The 12,874-nt window shown below is 37.1% G+C and overlaps 1 protein-coding gene across 1 annotated transcript in view; it reads left to right on the forward strand.

Moving 5' to 3' along the window:
- Positions 1-12,874, forward strand: part of mef2ab (myocyte enhancer factor 2ab) — a 70,858-nt gene that overhangs the window by 35,387 nt on the left and 22,597 nt on the right. The gene's annotated exons all lie outside the window — the stretch shown is intronic.

Raw genomic sequence — 12,874 nt, forward strand, 5'->3', positions numbered from 1 at the left:
AGTCTGAATACTAAATCCATCGATGCGCAGCTCCACAAGTTCCAAACCAAGTAATCCAGTGGCGACAGCGGTGAGGAACAAACTTCACCAATTGATGAAACTGAAGGAAAAAACCTCGAGAGAAACCAGGCTCAGTTGGGCACAACCATTTCTCCTCTGGCCGAACTTCCTGTGCAGTGCTGGCTACGTTCACACTGCATGATTTAGTGCTCAAATCAGATTTTTTCTCAGATCTGATTTTTTTTGCATGGCTGTTCACACTGCTCTTATATAAATGTGGCCAGTATCAGATTTGCAGTGTGAACAGATCATGGTCCTAAACTGACCCACATGCGCAAAAGTACAGATACGGACAGCACAAAATGTATAATTATGCACACGTGATACAGTATGAAGTAAGCACGTTGTCAGATCATGCTTGTATGATTATTGCCATTTTCACAGACAACCGTGGTGTATTTTAAGAACTGTAAATGATTGTTCTGCTACTTCTAATGTGTATTTCGGCATTTGAAATCTAGAATAAGTCACTTGGGATTGAAAACACTGATCATTTGTGATTTATGACCACCGGTGTAGTGAACTCATCAAGGGTTAATGAGCAGCCGCAGACTGAACTGTGAAGGCGGAGTTGCTTTATCTCCGTTTGCAGAGTTATTTAATTTTACCTTGTTATAAACAGCAGACATGTACAGAAGGAGGTTTTGGGTGCTCGAGCACCTGCCTTTTTTTCTCTCGGAGAGAAAGTTCCCCCTCCTTTGCACACGGATCCCCTATCCGCAACACTCACGGCGCTCTTCACCTTCGCGATCAACCCGTGCCTCAATCGTTAACAAGCACCAGTTTTGCAGCTAAATTTTTTTTCAAAATGAACAACTTTCTGTGGTAATTGCAATATGTCTTATTCTACTATGCTGCTGAGGAGTAGAGGATGTTTACAGCACAGAATGATAACGCATGTCGCTCAAAGATCATCTAAAAGTCACGTGAAATCCAACATAACCGTTCACACTGCGGTCGCATTGCAAAACATCAGATCTGTGTCTGATTTGAGACTACATATGAAAGTGGCACATATCTGACCTGAAAAGATCAGATTCTGTGCGGTTTAGGCTGTTCACACTATCCTTACCTGAGTCACATGTGGGCAAAAAAAATCTGATTCGAGCCACATTTGGCTGCAGTGTGAACGTAGCCTAAGCGCCAGAGGCTGGAGAGCACTGGACGTCCATCGTGGAGAAGCTGCATGTGTGTGAGTAGGTCACTAGCGTGTGTTCAGGCTGGCCCTTCAGGATAAATGCGGAGACTCGTCTGTCACTGGGGTCTTTCAGGAATCAGTCTTAGACCCTCTTTACACTAATACTTTTTAGTTTTAAAATGGCGTTTTTAACTCTACGTCTACACTACACCACTGAAAACGCACATCACGTGACCACACACACACACACACACACACTCTGGCATGCGCTGCAGCATATCTACCCAGACAAGAGCTGTGCTCGTCGGACTGTTCGTCAAGGATCTACCGCTGGATATAATCTCACTATATTTGGTAAACGTGATATTTAATTCCTCTTGTTGTCTATATCTAACAACATATTCCCAGACATTGGTCTTTTGAGTCTATTACTTGTTCTTAGGTAACGTGTTTTGGCTGAGCGCAAAGATAAAGTCTAATAATTACAATAGCATTTGTGTTTTATGTGTATGCTAATGCAAAGAGATGTGTATTTAATCTAGTTTAAAACTGACAGAGTGTGTCTGCTTCCCGAACTGTGCTAGGAAGGCTGTTCAGAGTTTAGTTGCCAGATCTGAGAAAGAATCTACCGCCTAAGCAATCTACCGCCTAAAGTTGATTTTGATATTCTGGGAATAATCAATTGTCCAGAATTAATTGAGCGTAATGGATGTGAGGGTCTATAATACACCAGGAGCTCCCTCAAATACTGTGGAGCTAAGACGTTCAGGGCTTTGTAGGTAGTCAATAAAATGTTAACATTTATACGATATTTAATAGGGAGCCAATGCAACGATGAAAGAACTGGAGTAATATGATCATATTTCTTTGTTCTAGCACTCTAGCAGCTGCATTTTGAACTAGCTGATGTTTGTTAATTAGGCCAACAGGGCAACTGCCTAGTAACATATTACAATAGTCTAATCGAGAGGTCATGAAAGCATGAAGAAGCTAATACTAACTGTATATGGTTGAAATGACAATAAAAACTTACTTGACTTGACTTGACTTGACAAGCAATAGTCCAGAAGATTAGTTAAAGAGCGAATGAAAAAGGCTAAAACAGAATATTAGTGTTGCCAAACTAAAACGGGGTGTTTATTGTTTTAAAAAAGTCATATTATCACATCTGTTTTCATGGGTCAAAGATGCCGTAGTGTAGACGCCAGACATACCATAATGTGTTTTAAAACTAAAACTCACTCGTGTAAACACCACCTTAAGCTGTTTTTTAAACCATGCATGCATCCAATTCAATATGCTTCTGTGCAAATTCAAAGCAGCATTGCTGATCACACATATCTGCCATGACGTTTCACAGTAGTGATTCATTCTGTGTTATGATCCATATCTGATTGACATGAATGGGCTTTAACAGATTACATTAATGCCTGTAGTAACAGTATCATCTAGAGTCGCGGGCTGCATTTACCGTTGCTGTAATGCAGTACAAACAGCTGGGCCACGTTTCAAGCATGCAGGATGGAATAATTATAGATCACTGTCTTCTGTGAGGCATGTGCTCAAATTACATCTTCATTTTCACATGCATTTGCTCCATTTACAATCAGCATGATGCTAGCCAAGGTTATTCAGTGCGTTTTGTTGCCATGTTGTACAGTATAAGCAACTGTCATCTGTCTTTATATCTGTTAATGAACAATTTTCATCTAAATGCTTAGAATATGACTAGAATATGAATATTTAGAACATCGTGTGTTACAAAAAGTCTCTTATGCTCAGCCTACCCATATAGAAATCTGATATATGATATTATATGCAAATTACATAAGTGACATATATGATGACAAGTTCATGTTTGAATTTCACATATTATACACTTACTGGCCACTTTATTAGGTACACCTGTCCAACTGCTCGTTAACGCAAATTTCTCATCAGCCAATCACAAGGCAGCAACTCAATGCATTTAGGCATGTAGACATGAGCTGTGTCTCATTTCAGAGGCTGCATCCTCTGAAGGATGCAGACTTCAAAGGTGAGTCTTTCAAAGTCCACACAGGCTGAACCGAGAGTTTTGAAATGAGACAATCTAGCCTACAGAGGACGGATCTTGTCACCAGCCAACCATAACAGCTGCTGTTAATAAGCAGTAATAAAATCTGTAATGGCTTTTTTCAAAGTGATTTTAAAACTTGTTTTAATTGATCTGAAGGCAAAACAAGGTATACAGAAGCTGGAAATATATTTCCTTTGATCCTTACATGTACACATAAAAATGTAAGTAAGACATGTCATACTCTTTTAGTTTTTTTAACATGCGTTTCACGAGTTCACACTTGCAAAGTCGCAATAGTTTCAGAATAAAGCGTATTTGGCGTGCTGTCCGGGGAGAGGGCTCTGAGCTCGGCGAAGACACCCAAACTCGAGTTATTCCTCAGGAAACAGAGAGGAATAGGGATTCGAGCGAAGTATCTAGCCCGGCCCCAGAACGCTCCCCCCGGGATTGTAATTCTTAAGAGGTGAGGTGACGGGGTGGTGGAGGGATGCTAAAGTCGTAAGATGCTGCAGGTAAGACAGCTTTGGTATATATAGGGGTTTGGTCAAGAACTGATTGGATAATAGAATAATTGTCAATGATGTATTTGATACTGTAACTTCTGCGCGTGCTCCTCCCGAAATTTGTTTATAAAACATCACTTAGATATCCAAGTAAAATAAACTTAATTCATACATTTAAACCAGAGTTTTCTTTTAAAAACCTCCTGCTGTTATCAGCACGCATTGAATCTTGGGACGTTCAAGACCGCGAAGGATCCACCGGTTGTGTCCTTCATTACCTGGGAAACGAAGGACGCATTTTGAGGCTGCGTTTGAAGAAGCTTTTGAATTTTTTTGAAATTCGTCGAGCCGTAATAACACAGCACACTTCGAATGCATCCTTTCGGAGGATGCAGCCTCTGAAATGAGACACAGCTATGATCAAGACGATCTGCTGCAGTTCAAATCGAGCATCAGAATGGGGATGAAAGGTGATTTAAGTGACTTTGAACGTGGCATGGTTGTTGTTGCCAGACGGGCTGATCTGAGTATTTCAGAAACTGCTAATCTACTGGAATTTTCAAGCACAACCAAGTTTACAGAGAATGGTCTGAAAAAGAGAAAATATCCAGTGAGCGGCATGTTCTGTAGGTAAATGCCTTGTTGACGCCAGAGGAGAATGGCCAGACTGGTTCCAGCTGATAGAAAGGCAACAGTAACTCAAATAACCACTCGTTACAACCGAGGTATGTAGAAGAGCATCTCTGAACGCACAACACGTCAAACCTTGAGGCAGATGGGCTACAGCAGCAGAAGACCACACCAGGTGCCACTCCTGTCAGCTAAGAACAGAAAACTGAGGCCAAAATTTGCACAGGCTCACTAAAATTGGACAATAGAAGATTGTAAAAATGTTGCCTGGTCTGATGAGTCTCAATTTTTGCTGAACAACTGGATGGTAGACTCAGATTTTGGCATCAACAACATAAAAGCACGGATCCATCTTGCCTTGTATCAATGGTTCAAGCTGCTGCTGGTGGTGTAATGTTGTGGGGGGTATTTTCTTGGCACACTTTAAGCCCATTAGTACCAAGTGAGTATCGTGTCAACAACACAGCCTACCTGAGGTTCTTCACAGTGTACCCATCTTCTAATGGCCATATCCAGCAGGATAATGCACCATGTCATATAGCATGAATCATCTTAGACTAGTTTCTTGAACATGAAAATGAGTTCACTGTACTCAAATGGCCTCCACAGTCACCAGATCTCAATCCAACAGAGCACCTTTGGGATGTGGTGGAATGGGAGGTTCACATCATGGATGTGCAGCCGACAAATCTGCAGCAACTGCGTGATGCTATCAAGTCAATATGGACCAAAATCTCTGAGGAATATTTCCAGTACCTTGCTGAATCTATGCCATGAAGAATTACGGCAGTTCTGAAGGTAAAAGGGGGTCCAAGTCAGTACTAATTAGGTGTACCTAAAAAAGTGGCCAGTAAGTGTATAAGTCATATCCAACATATATTTCAAAATAACTATTTGAATTACAAATATGAACATATGTTCAAAAATACTAAATATTCTGAAACAATGTGCTGTGTAATATCAGGCTTCTTTTTAGCACTTTCCAGAGTTCTTCTTTAGGTTTAGAGCATCATATATTTCTTTTTGCTGTCCAGGTGATCTCATACAGCCTCAATAATATTCAGGTCTGGACCCTGTGGAGGCCATTTCATGACTGTCTGTGTTTCACCACCAGTTTTCTTTCTCCAAAAAGGATTTCACTGCAATTAGCAGATCATTATCATGCTGAAAATGAAAACTATTACCACTGAACTCCTTTCCAGAAGTAATGGCATAGTGGATTAAAACCTATCTGTACTTTTCAACATTCACAATTCCATCAATTCAGACAATATTGCTAACAATACTGGTGGAAATCCAGCTCAAACCTTGACAAACAGCCTCTCCCCAATGTCTTTCGCATCTTACACAACTAAAACAAAACAATTGAAACTCTAACTTAACTCCTATCCTAACAAACCATACATCAGCTAAAAGGTAATTTATTCACCCTGTATAAATCTCAATTTAAAAAAATTGGACAAAAATAATTACACTTATGATTTGTTTTGTGGTAAAGGGTCATATATATCCATAATACCATCAGTAAAACAACAGATTTAATGTTGGCCTAAAACTTTTGCACAGTACTGTATTTCATATAAATATGTTGATTTATGGTTATATATAAGATTTCCATATGGGTGTACTAGCGGCATTCATTTGATTCGAAACATCTTTGATTGGTAGTGAAAAATGTATTTATTGATTGTTGTTTGTGCAACTCCAGATGCTACTGCTGACCATGAGACCATTTGTCCCAGAGATATCAGGTTTCATCTAAATGATGAATGTTTAAATTTGCAGCGCCTCTTTTTTATCCGTAGCTAAATTCTGCTGCTGAAGTCATGTGAACAGATTTTCTGTGGTGTGGTGCTAATTGGTTGTAGCTAAAAATAAGGATCCAGACTTATCCAACATTCATACGGAGGAAACCTGAGATACTATCAGTCACAGCCTTGGCACTGTTGGCGAACGCTGCTCTCATTAGCCTCCATAAATCACTAAACACTTGCGTGTACCAGATATTTCTGAATCAACGTTATGCTGGTTTCATATTAGCATAGCGTAATGCTTTAGTACTTGTGTTTCACAGTAGGGTGTGTTGGCATGGATAGGGCTGTGCAATATTACAATATACTGTATAATGTATGGACCAAACGTTTACATTGTGGTGTGACAAGATACATTGTTTGTGGTAATACTTTTTCATAGTTTATATGAGTGCAATATTACACGCCATTACAGGAATGCAGACAGAAACATGCATTGAGAGAAAGTTAGCTTGAAAGTACAGTTCTTACATTTAGCATTGTTTTATGTTTTATTTTTAAATTGAATCTGTAATCATTCATTTATTGAAAAGTGTTTTATATTCTATTAATATTTATTTTCTATTTCTACATTTTTCATCAAACATTTGCCCTGAACATCTATATAAAGTGAGAAATATGATCACATATGAATAAGCACATTTTTATACATGTGGTCAGTATATTCATTAAAGTCAGCAAACTATTAATTGATTGAGTTTACAGAAATTGTTGGTCACACTTTATTTTGATGGTCCGTTTGTTGAATTTAAGTTACATTGCATCTACATGCCAACTAATTGTCATTAGATTATTAGTAGACTGTTAGGTTGGGGTTAGGGTTATGGTTAGGGTTAGTGTAAGTTGACATGTACTTGCAAAGTCAGTTAAATGTCTGTTGAAGGCGCAGTATCAACAAATATTAAGCAGACAGTCTACTACTCAGTTTAGATTGTATTTGGGCCCTCTCTAAATTGAGTAAAAGTTACTCAAGTTAATGAGACAATGAAATAATTAATTAGGTGATGATTGAGCACTGATAACAGAACCACAGAAGAAAAACACAAAACTACAACTGACTTCAGTCACAGCCTAAGATGAAATCAGCTGAAATATAAAACATTGATCGAATCTCTCAAAATCTCAGCAAAGAATCATTAAGCAACTCAACAAACAGCAGCTTTACTAATTACCAACCTGTTTGTCCTTATTTCAAGAGGGACCAAATACTCTCTGAACTGAGTAAATTTTGCTCAGAGGATTTTGCTGTGTATATATCGTTATCAGGGAAGTCAACTAACTAACTAACTAACTAACTAACTAACTAACTAACTAACTAACTAACTAACTAACTAACTAACTAACTAACTAACCTAACTAACCTAGCTAGCTACTAAGCTATAGCTTTACTACATTTCTCAGTAGCATGGTGGTAGCGTCGCTACTTTATAAATCCAACAGCTTTTCAGTAGCGAAGCTATTTTTTTAGTCAAGTAGCGCAGTAGCGTCCACACAAGCTACATTTACTGATCGCAGATCAATAAGTGAAAGCACCAACATTCAAGGAGCTGTGAGGCTGGTGTCTAGCCGAGGAAGGTAAATCCATATGATGGCGAGAATGACATTTTCTTCTTCTTCCTGTTTTACGATGGTTGACAACAAACTTTTGCGGTACTGTCACCTCTCGCTGTGGTAGGTGACGCAAAATCAGTCATTGGGTTGACACAACAAACTTGTTTGATGGAAAGATGACTATATATATATATATATATATATATATATATATATATATATATATATATATATATATATATATATATATATGTGTGTGTGTGTATACATATAGTTTACTGTAGTAAAGGCTAAAGTATATTATGGTAATTACTATTATTTCATGATAGTTATTAATGATACTACAATATGTAAGTTAATGTAATTTAATGCTTATTCGTAAATATTTACCTTTACTATACATTACTATAGTATTTTAAATGCATAATTTTTTGTTTTTGCTTTTATATACTATAATTTGTTTCTGTTTGGTACAATATTATTTACAGTAAATAACTAAACTGAACAATTCTGCCTCATATGATTATTGACAGTTTTAGTGATCACTAAGATATGAATGATAATTTAAGTTGCTTCTGTTTAAAAATAGCTTAAATGTAGCTAAGCTACTAACTAACTAACTAACTAACTAACTAACTAACTAACTAACTAACTAACTAACTAACTAACTAACTAACTAACTAACTAACTAACTAACTAACTAACTAACTAACTAGTTAACTAATATCATTAACATAAATGCCTCAGGTCTAGTTCTCTCTTGTCTTCTAATATCACCATTCTTCCTTTTATTATTATTATTTTTATTATTATTTTATTACTATTATTATCTTCTGTTTGTCTGTAGATATACAGTCTTATGCAAAAGTTTGGGCACCCCTCAGTGGCTGCATAATTATGTGATCTTTCTTTATAAGAGAAGATCGCAGTGAAATGCCATTTGGTTTCTAGAGAAAGCTAGATTATGTCATGTTTTTTGGACAGAAACACATAGTGTAGCAGTATTGAGATGTGTGAAATTAAACTGAAACTAAAAAACATGCTATGCAAAAGTTTGGGCCCCCTCTCTTTTGTGTGGATTTTAAAACCTGTAGTCACTAAATGCTGATTGATTACAACACAAAATTGATTTGAGTGACTCAGTGAACCTATCAGGTGCAACCAAGCGTGAAAAGGGATATTTAAGATAGATGATTGCTAGTTGTGCTTCTACTTATTGTGAACCAGAAAGTAGAGAACCTCAAAAGAACTTCCTAATGACCTAAAAAATAGGATAATTCACCAACATAAGGAGAAGGATGCAAAAAGCTATCACAAAGGTCTCTATCTCCACAGTCAGAAATATAGTAAGAAAACTGAAGGCCACAGGAATAGTTCTTGTGAAGGAAAGATGTGCTAGAACAAGAATTATATCTGAAAGGCAAAGGTGAAGAATGGTTAGAATGGTTACATGTCGGAAAAAATAACACAGCATTCCAGGAGAAGAACATGCTCCCTACTGTAAGATATGATGGAGGGTCCATCATGTGTGCAGATGTGTGGCAAGCACAGGTACTGGAAACCTTGTCAGAGTTGAAGGTCACATGGATTTCACCCAGTACCAGCAGAATCTGAAGAAAAGTGTTCAGGAATCAGTCAAGAGGCTGAAGTTACGGCAGTGTTGGGTGTTTCTGCAGGACGATGACCCAAAGCACAGTTCCAGATCCACCAAGGAATTCATGCTCAGACATGATACAATGTTCTAGAATGAACGTCCCAGTCCCCAGACTTGAACATCATCGAAAATCTATGGATTGATTTGAAAATGGTCGTTCCTGCTTGGCACCCATCAAACCTGACTGAACTGGAGAATTTTTGCAAGGAAGAATGGCTCAAAATGCCTTCAGCAAGAATTCAGGCACCTATCCTTGACTATAAGAAGCATCTACAAGCTGTTATTTCAGCAAAAGCTGACTCTACCAAAGATTAATGTCATTATTCTGTTGGAGTGCCCAAATTTTTGCACCTGTCTGTTTTAGTTATGACTTAAATTGCATGGCATCTGATGATTAAATAATTGTCTGAAGTGAAATGTTGCTTTTTCTCTAGGGTATAAAATATATCCAATTGAAATTGCTGATTTGAAAGGCCGGCAGGCTATGGCTTGCAATTATAAAAAAAATATCAGGGGTGGCCAAACTTTTGCATAAAACTGTAACTACAATATGCCTATTTTCACTGTTGACATTAATGCATTTAATGTTTAATATCCTGGTAATAATCATTAAAAGCATTCAAATCAACAGTCAAAATGATCCATATTGTAGTTATATGTTGAAATTAATTCAGCAAAAGACCTGGATTTAATTAGTTATTAATTTGAATTTTAATGTTTTTAATGTTTAATATTGTGATCATACCAAATACTGTTATAAACACTTCAGCAATTAATTACAGCAAGACAATCTTATACCAGCAAAAGCCTCGGTTAACAAGGGAAACTTTTATTCATCAACTGTTATTAGAGGTCTACAATTTGAGGCTATTTTACATTGTTATTACTGAATGAGTTCCTCAGAAAGTGGTCATAAAATGCATTGCCATCAGATACTGACAACTTTGATTTGGTGAGGATTTGATATAGGAAGATCCAGTCGTATTAGTCAAAAGCTTGTTGGGATTTCCTTAATAATATCTAGCATTTAATTAGACTTAGACTTATAGACAGTTAGAGCTTCACTTGAACTCATCAACCCCTATCTGGTTAATATAAAGTAATATAAGGCCCAGTTATTTAATATTAAAACACAGAGCTTAAAGTGTTACAAATGCCTAAAGATGAGGTAAACTTCTGATCTCCATTCACACTCATAAGGGCTCTTAAACTACTGCAAAGTTGTCTTCTGTGTACTGTATTTCACTGTTGCTTTATCACTCAAGTGTCCTGTAATATGTATGTAAATTTTCTATATGGATAGAATACCTTGATGACATTTGCCAGCATAAGAGTGGAATACTGTATCCCATAATGCAATGCTCTCAGCTTGACCTTCCATTTCCAGTGCGATGTGAAATAATAAGGTATACAGTAGCAGCTGCTGAATTAAACATGGAATATGATGAGGTCACATCACAGTAACAACATTCTGCTTTTTCAAACATTTATAATGCATGGTGTTGTGTAGATGAGGGCTATGTTGTTGTTGTTTTATATATTAAGCTTGCAATTCAAGCTTGCTTGTACAACTTCAATTAAGAAAAAGTTGGCACAGGGAAACGCAAATGAAAAGAGAAAGTAGTGGTTTATAAATGACTTTGACTTGTATTTTATTGCAGACAACACAACACAACAAACATTTAAATTTAATTTTCTGACTTGTTTGTTGGCAAACTGGCGATCCTCTGCCCATCTTTGCTCCTAAAGGACTAGACCTTTCTTGGATGCTGCTTTTGTACAGATTCAAAATCACCTGTTGACATCATCTGTTTCAAATCACATCATTATTTAACCAATTTAACTGATTACTAGTTCTAAACTGCTCCTGTCCCAACTGTTTTTGGAATGTGTTGTAGGTCTGAATGACAGGAAAGGATGTATATTTACAAATGAAATGAAGTTGACCAGAAAAAACATGAAATATTTTGTGTTCATATTGTCTGTAATGAAACACAAGTCAAAGTAAATTTGGAAATCCCTGCATTCTTTTTTTTATTTGTGTTTTCCATACTGTTTCAGCTTAGTCTGATTTGGGGTTATATTATTCTCAACTGTACTGTAAGTATCAAACTGATTTTATAACTGAAGATTCTATTCCAGTGTTATATGTGCACTATAGGGCCCTATATAATCCACTTCATTCTCAATTTGCGTTCCTTTCTGTTTAGTTATCGAAAATCTTGCTTTAATAACTTATTTGTTAATAAATTATTATTATTAATATTATTATTTTACATTCTACTCTACAATAGTGATGGACCTGTGCTTCTGTTAAAAAATTCTCAGCTCAAAACTAACTTATATTTTGATGGATCATCATAAAGGCGTTCATGCATCAATACACATTAAATGGTTTAATTTTGAAAACACTAGTTCATAATTATGTTTAATGTTCAACCTCCTTTGGATTTAATATTAAATTAGCTTTCTGCAACTTTCACATGGTTGCCCACTGAAGCTATACAGGGCTGTGCCCGGTCACACCTGGATGAAGAGACCACATGGGAAAGCTAGGTTACTGCCGGAGGTGGTGTGAATGACACTAGCAGGGTGCGCTCAACCTGTGGTCTGTGTGGATGCTAACACCCCAGTATACTGGTCAGTGAACATCGTCTTTCACATTAGGGTGTTAATCCAAGGTCCTGACTCTCTGTGGTTGTTAAAAACCCCAGGATGTCCTTCGAAAAAGAGTAGGGGATTCAAAGGGGGCTAATAAATTCTGACTTAAAATTATGTTTTGATCACAGGATTCCGCCACTTCCATCTTGTTAATTCTTGTTTTGGTGGAGTCCAGTCACTAGTCCTGTTGTATGTTGAGCTCGGCTCTGCTTTTCTCGGGTCGAGCACTCTTATTCTGTTCTTGTCTGTCTTTGTTTTTTGTATGGGCACCGTCTTGGCCACGCTCGGGCTGTGCACACTCCCACTTGACTCGGACGCGAGGTCTGGAAGTGCTCGGGATGCATGCTCTCATCCTTGTGTTTGTTCTGTCTGCAGCGTGCTGTTTCATTCTCAGCGTCTCAGTCTAGTTGGTTTCAGTTTCCATGACTCTTCCATGTTTTCCATATTAATGAAATCAGGGCTGTATATAGTTTATTTTAATTTAGTAAAAGAAATAATAACAATACATATGTGTGTGTATTGCCAGCAGATTATTCTTATATACAGTTGAAGTCAAAATTATCAGCCCTCCTGTCATTTTTCTTTTTCAAATATTTCCCAAATGATGTTTACCAGAGCAAGGAATTTTTCACAGTATTTCCTAAAATATTTTTTCTTCTGCAGAAAGTCTTATTTGTTTTATTTCTTAAGTAATAGTTTTATCCCCTAATAAACCTAGTTAAGCCTTTAAATGTCACTTTAAGCTGTATAGAAGTGTCTTGAAAAATATCTAATCAAATATTATTCACTGTCATCATGACAAAGATA

Source organism: Danio aesculapii, chromosome 7 (genome assembly GCF_903798145.1).
Source record: "Danio aesculapii chromosome 7, fDanAes4.1, whole genome shotgun sequence".
Lineage (NCBI taxonomy): Eukaryota > Metazoa > Chordata > Actinopteri > Cypriniformes > Danionidae > Danio > Danio aesculapii.